Source organism: Hevea brasiliensis, chromosome 5 (genome assembly GCF_030052815.1).
Source record: "Hevea brasiliensis isolate MT/VB/25A 57/8 chromosome 5, ASM3005281v1, whole genome shotgun sequence".
Taxonomy (NCBI): Eukaryota; Viridiplantae; Streptophyta; class Magnoliopsida; order Malpighiales; family Euphorbiaceae; genus Hevea; species Hevea brasiliensis.
Window position 1 is genome coordinate 59,609,188 of NC_079497.1, and position 7,353 is coordinate 59,616,540.

Genomic DNA, 7,353 nt, shown 5'->3' on the forward strand with positions numbered 1-7,353 from the left:
TGAATGTATATGGTTTATTTGTTTGGTATTTGTATATCATTTACTTTGTCCACTTTTATTCATTTGGTTGCCCCAAGTAACCTACACTAGACGCATCGATCGGATAACGGTAACCGCACCGGGTATCTAGTACCTCGGGCGTCACACCATCGGTCACATATGCATCTCCGGTGCAGCGGCTACCAAGTCAGTAAATAATCTAGGGCACAAGGCCAAATCTCAATGCAAGGTCAGAATGGCCAAAAGCCATGAAATCACAGAATGGCATATTGCCATGTGCGATCGCTAATCGAACCCTATTGGCATGCCAAACTATCCAAACCAATCATGTTAGGTATACTAGGGCATTTGAAACTTTTAAATTCTTCAATTTGTGCATTTCAAGTTTTGATGTCACTATTCACCTCATTGGTCAACAAAAATGTTGACTTTTGGATAGAAAATAGGTGTATTGGTTTTAACACCCCAAACATACCACATTTTGTATTTAAAACTTGTTGGAATTGATTGCCATTTCCATTTCTCAACTTAATTCTAAGAGGGCAGAAATTTCAGTTTTTGAGACCCAACTTTACTATTCCATTGGTCCCTGTTGTAGTGGGAATTTGAGGAAATGACAAACATGAAAGTTGTTCCTTATTTTGTCTAGTTGAATTTCATTTTTTGAATCACTCCATTTGGAGTTTTTTTGCTCTAGATATGCTCCAAAAATGACAGCTGGCCGGATTGCCAATCTGCAGAATTGACCATATCTACAGTAACATAAACAGTAATTAGAGTCACTTGGTTGGATGGGTTCTGGACATAATTTGGGATAGGTTACTTCATGAAAGTTGTTTATCTATGTCTTAACTTGTTGCTGTAAAAATTTCAGGTCAATTGACCAAATCTACAGTGAGTTATGGCCAAATGAACAGTTACTGTTCATTTGGTCATTCTGCAGAATCAGTTGTAGGGTATCCGGATTGGGGCCAAGTTTTGGTCCTCTTGCTTTGGTCTTTTGGGCATGGTTTCTTCAGCAAAAATGTGCCATTATAAGCCTAGTTTCATGTCCAATTGGCCAAACACCAATTGGACTAACACAGCCAAAGTTATGGCAGTCCAAATGGACTAAATTTTCAGTTCCTCTGCTGCTGTCCTAGGGCAGCCTACATCTTCACTTTGCAATCCTATTTTTCAGTCCAAATTGTGCTCAACTTACCTAAAATAGTCACTTATTGACTATTAGAGTGTTCTTTAACAGTTTGATAAGTCAAGTCAATTTTTACTTCTCAAAACCCTAATGTCCCATTCAATTTACCCATAAACCTCAATTAGCACACTAGTTCAACATCCATGCATATTCATACCTTAAACATCATTTCTATCCACTATAAATTCATCAAAACAATCAAACCCATCCTTCCTTAGGGCTGCCGAAAATTTGAATATGCCCTAACATATATAATTTACTTCATTTTCTTAGCTCTAACAAGGATTAAAGGAGTGAGAGTGAAAGTATAGCACTAACCTTGAATAGGGCTGATTTTTCCCAACTCTAAAATTCACTTTCTTTCCTCTTCTTGGCTGCCAAAAGCTTGTTTAAGGTGTGGGGTAAAATTTTAATGAAGAGAGGTTAGGGTTTTGTGGTGAAATAAAGTAGAAATCAAGCTTGAGAAGTGAGGTTTAATGGAGGTTAAGAGAGGGAGAGAGAGGCTGCCGTTTGATGAAGGAAGAAGAACAGAATTTTTGTTTCAATTTTGCCTCATTTTCCCTTTTTAATGAAATTGCTTGATCGTCATTGGTGGAGAGAAAGTTTAATGACATCATGTGATGTCAAAAGTCCCATTTTTTTCATTTTTCTTTTCTTTTCTTTTCTTTTCTACTTGATTTCATTTCAATTTTTAGTAATGTTTATTCGTATTTTATGTCATATTAATTATTTACTCAACAGGACAAGTCGGCCAAAAATCACCTCTGAAGGCGAAATGACCAAAATGCCCTCCGTTTGGCTTAACGGGTCAAAATTGTCTGTACCGATTGAAAAAATTTTTTAGGTATTTTCTTGGCATTCTAATGCCATAGGAACCTCAATGACCCTTCTCTGAGGTCCCAAAAATTATTTTATAATTTTTCCCCCGGGTCTAGGGCTCCTCGTTGCGAGAACCGCAACTTCCCTCTGGTTACCCATCGCTAGGGCACCGGCTCGTTTAACTTGGTTGTATTTTATTTCTAAAATTTTTAGTAAATTTTTCTTATTAATATTTGAGTTAATTATGATTCCCGACTTTAGTTTAAATATTTTTCCGGACGTTCTAGCTGTCCGGACCGACACCGGTCACCGGAACAGTAGAATGTACGGAGTTGGTACAGGGAGGGTGTTACATATATATATATATATATATATATGAAGACAAATGTCTTCTTCATTTCTTTTTTTCATAAGAGGCCACCACTCTCTCCTCTCTCTTTCTCTCTCTCTCTTTTTCTCTTCTTCTTCCACTTCTTCCCCTCATTGATTTCCCCTCCCAAGTTTTAATTCCCTTAAATTCCCTTCATAAATTCCATAGCTAACTAAAAGAAAACATCAAAGAGATCTTTGATTGAGAGATTAAAAGCAAGGAGAACAAGAATTGGAAGAAAAAGTGAAGTTGGAAAGAAATCAACAAGAGGTAATTTTCTTTTCATTTTAGATTAGTTGTATAAGCTTTGAATGAAGTTAATTTATGATGAAATTTCATAAGAAAATGAAAGAAAACATATATGGAACCTAAATTAGGGTTTTGGCCAAATGGGAGAAAAATTAGGGTTTTAACATTAAGGTTTAGAGACAAAAAATGTGAAGAAGTACTAAATGATGTCTTTGACATAGTTTAAGGAAAGAAATGACCATTTGTGACCTAATTAAGTGTGTGAGAAGTGTTTAAATCAAAGCCAAATTTGGATTGGGTATGAAGCATGACCAAAAGTCAACTTTGAGGGACCAAAAATGAAATTTTACAAGTTCAATTGGTATGGGACCACTTGGGACTGAAAATAGGCACTAAATAACACAATTTTCATTTAGGAAGCATGCCCAAAAAGTGACCAAAACCTAGTGAACAAACTGACCAAACTTGAAAAATTGCTGTATGAACAGTACACATGAACAGTAATTGTGTTTGGGTCATAACTCGAGCTAGGCAGGTCAAAATGACCTGAAATTTTACCAGTAGTTAGACGAGATATAGACCTAAAACTTTCACGAAGAACACAAACCCAAATTATGCCATTAACCCAATCAAATTGTTGAGCAAAGTTGAGTTTCTGAATTTGCAAAACTGCAGAATTGCCAAATGAACAGTAAATTTTGCAAGGCTATAACTCTCTCTAGAAAACTCCGATTTAGGCAATTCTTAAACCGATGTAAACCTAAGACATAGTAGAATATTTCATATGAAGAACATTAGACCAAATTATGGACTTAACTTGGTCAAATTGCTGAACGAAGTTGGATCGATAAATCTGCCATAACAAAATCTGCAGCATGAACAGTGACGTGAACAGTAATGGTGTTTTGGGCATAACTTGAGCTACACAGCTCCGAATTAGGCGATTCAAAAAGGAAAATAAAGTTAAGACCTAAATGAACAATTTTCATGAAGAACACCTCACCAAATTATGATCGAAACTAGGTAAAAATTGGGTTCAAAGATTGGGGCACCAAGCTGTCCCAAAACCAAAATATTCTAAAATTTTCAAAGCTAACTTGGGATGCATTAGACATGCATATAATGAGTTCTTGGCAGCAATTGAGATTGGTATTGAGGTATTCTATTTGTGTATTTTCAGTTGAAAAAGAAGTTGGAATGGACAAGGAGAAGTAGGTAACAATAAAGGAGAGCATTGAAGGTTTGTGCACAACTAACATTTTCTTCGTTTTTAAATTTGTAAATTGCTTGGAATGTATTAAAATGAATGAGTTTGCTTTGAACAAGTTTACTTTGTTTGAAATATGGTTTTTCTCTTGCATTTAAGAAATTTAGGTGCTACTACCTTTATTTGGATATTATGATGAATTTAAATGTATTTATTGGTCTATAAATGTGATTGTTGAATGGAAAATTTTTGGAAACTGTTTTGAAACCACAGTTAGCATGACAGTCCCTTTCGGAACTCCCCAGTAGTAACGGCTACTTGGGGTTGGTAATTGATATTGATTATGTCTCCCATTAATAACGGTTAGTGGGGTAAGACTATATGAGTACTCATTAGCTAGCTAGCCCTTCCCTCATTAATAACGGTTAGTGAGGTTGAGATTGCTTTATCGTGGTGTACAACACGGCACTGATCGTGAAATTTTGTGTCATGGCCTGAACTGTGTGTTGATGTTGGCAACACTAATGCTTTGTGAATTGTGATTTATGAAGTGTGATTTCTCATTTGAAATGTTATTCCAATAAATGGCTCTTATGAACTTAGAACTATTGTGAAGTTTTCATGCTTAAGAAAAATGTGATTTATTATGCTTTGACAAATTATATTTTACTTTAAGTTTTAAAGTTATTAGTTGTGCACCACTGAGTGATATACTCAGCGATAGCTTCTTTATGCTGTCGCAGGTAAGGGAAAGGAGAAGGCTGCCGAGTGAGAGACTTGGAAGCAGCATTTTGGTATTGTTTGTGGGTATATATTATAGTCATACCCCTGTAATTTCCTTTTGATGTATTTTGTACCTATATGCATGGATGTAAGGACGTTGAGCAGTTTGTATTTAAAAACCTTGCATTGCTATCACATTTTGAGTTTGTAATTATTTTGTATTTTACCTTGAGACTTATGAAAATGTAACTTTTGCAATATTTAGTCTATCATTATTTCCAATGAATGTTTGCATGGAATTTTAACTATTCTCATGCAGTTTTCCGCAAAAGAATTGATAAGATAAAAAGATATGGTTGGTTTTAAAATCCTTTGTAGCATAACTAATGGGTTATCTGTAGGTGGAGTTTGGTAATTCATTAGGTGTGCTACGGGAACATGTCATGCTTTATAAGGGATAAGGTGTGACAATATTTTAACCAACTAAATTAAACATAAAAACACACTAAAAACACTAAATGTGATGGGAGTAAAATTAATAAATTATTCACTTATCATGTATATAAATATTTTATAATTATAGTCTGTGATGTAAATAAGTTCTAATTATATATTTGGGCTGTAAGTGAAGTTGTGACTTTTTGTACATGAGTTTCCATATGAGTGAATGAATAAATATACTTCTTGAAATTGTATAAATAGAAATGACATGATATGACATATAGATTTGCGAGATAGACATGAAATTGTTTTTAACAGGTAACTAGTGGAACCCGCCAGATGTTAATTAAATAGAGGAGGTTATGCCCGGGTATCCACAGAAATTAAATTGTGAAAAAAAAAATTCACCACATGTTTTCTATAAGTTTAAAATTAACAATGAAAAGGACAGCATAAGATAGGGTGCTTTGGCACCGAATGTGGCACTCCTCGCTCAGTTACACTATAGACGGGTAAGGGGCGTCACAAGGCATCCATATGTCTACCCTGTATACAACTATATCAGGCACAAGGCTAGCGAGCAGGCTTTCAAAGCTAGAAATGAAATTAGGCTCAATGGCCAATGGGCAGGAATATAGCCTATAGAACAATCATATCAGATATATTTTGTTGGTCAATGATTATTAATGTAGGCAATATTGCTATCTATAGTCCCTAATTATTATACTAATCGATCCAAACTATATACATAAGCCTAGGTTTACTTTGGGCAATTAAGCATTATCAATTACTTATTAGAAATTTCATGTCAAGTTAGAGTGAAAAAGTGGGTCCCACATACCTATTTCAAGAAATTTAGTGTTTAGTAACATATTAGGTTAAAACCCTACCATAAATTAATTTGTCTTGTGAACCTTTCTTTAGATTCAGTTTTAATATCTTAACTTTACCTATCAATTTGATCACTTTGTGGCCACTGTTTGGCCATACTTTCTTCATTGAAGTTGTTCCTCTATGTCTTTTCTTTGCTTTTCATTTTTGAATCATATTATTTGGATTTCTAGAACTCATGTTATGGTCAAATAACCATAACTGGTTCATTTCCTAATTCTAGATCCTTAGCTAGGTAGATTTTGGAGTTACATTTTATCAATTTAATTAAACATGTTCCAGCCACTTTTAGGCTTAGTGTTCTTCATATAATTTGTTTCCCTATGTCATATGGCAACTTAGAATTTTGGATTGAAATTTTTCAAGTTTTGTAGAATTACTTATAGCCAAATCACTAGCCAGGATTCATGTATCTTGTACCGACAGGATTCTAGTTTAGGTCAGTGGTTTTGACTCAACTTTTAGGATTCTTACATTCATAATTTGAGGAAAGTGTCAAAAAAAAAGTCGGATCCCTGTCCCTTAGGTTTCCAGAACAATATGGCGCATCCCAATTGGAGTTTCCTAGTAGGAGATATGACTAAAAGACTGTTCTGGGGTCAAGTGGTCACTTAGGCAATTTCCATAATTTGCATATTATATTGATCAGCCAATTGACTTAGTTCTCTTGATTTCTGGGTTTTGGTCAATGCCAATATTGTAGATTGATGTCTTGTGGAAAATTTTCCACTGATTTCATTGCATTTGGATTTTTGTAGACCAAGTTATGGCCTTTTTCCCAAAACTGATCAAGTAAGCCTATTTCTAGCAATTTCTGGGCAATATGATTCTGGATAGTTTTGTGACTTAACTTGCACCAATAATTTGATTTGGTTAGAGATATTTTTGGGCTTTGTGTCCTTCATGAAAGTTGTGGTCCTATATCTAAGCTTTATAATGGTATAAAATTCAGGTTATATGGTGTAACACCCCTAAGTTCGGTAGTGCATTCTACTGTTCCGGTGACCAGTGTCTGTCCGGACAGCTAGAATGCCCAGAACTACACTTAGATATGAGTGAGGAGGCATAAAATAATAAAATATAATAAAAGAAAATACAAGAAAAAAAAAGGAAAAATAAATGCAATGAAATGTAACCAAGTTAAAAGAGCCGAGAACCCTAGCGATGAGTGACAGCACAGGGAAGTTACGGTGTAGACCGTTGACTAACCCTGGACCACGGGGAACACTGGAAAATATTATTTAAAACTTAAATAGACATGTATTGAAGTATAAATATCATTAGAAATATCAAAGAAAAGTTAATTAATTAGTACAAAGAAAAAACAGGAAATCGAGAAAATGACAAAACTCGGTGTTACCGAAAAATCGGGAATGCAATCCGAACAGGGGCATTGTGGCCATTTCACATCTCGAGTTGTCTTTTGACCTAAATGTCCATTAAAAATACATGATATTACAC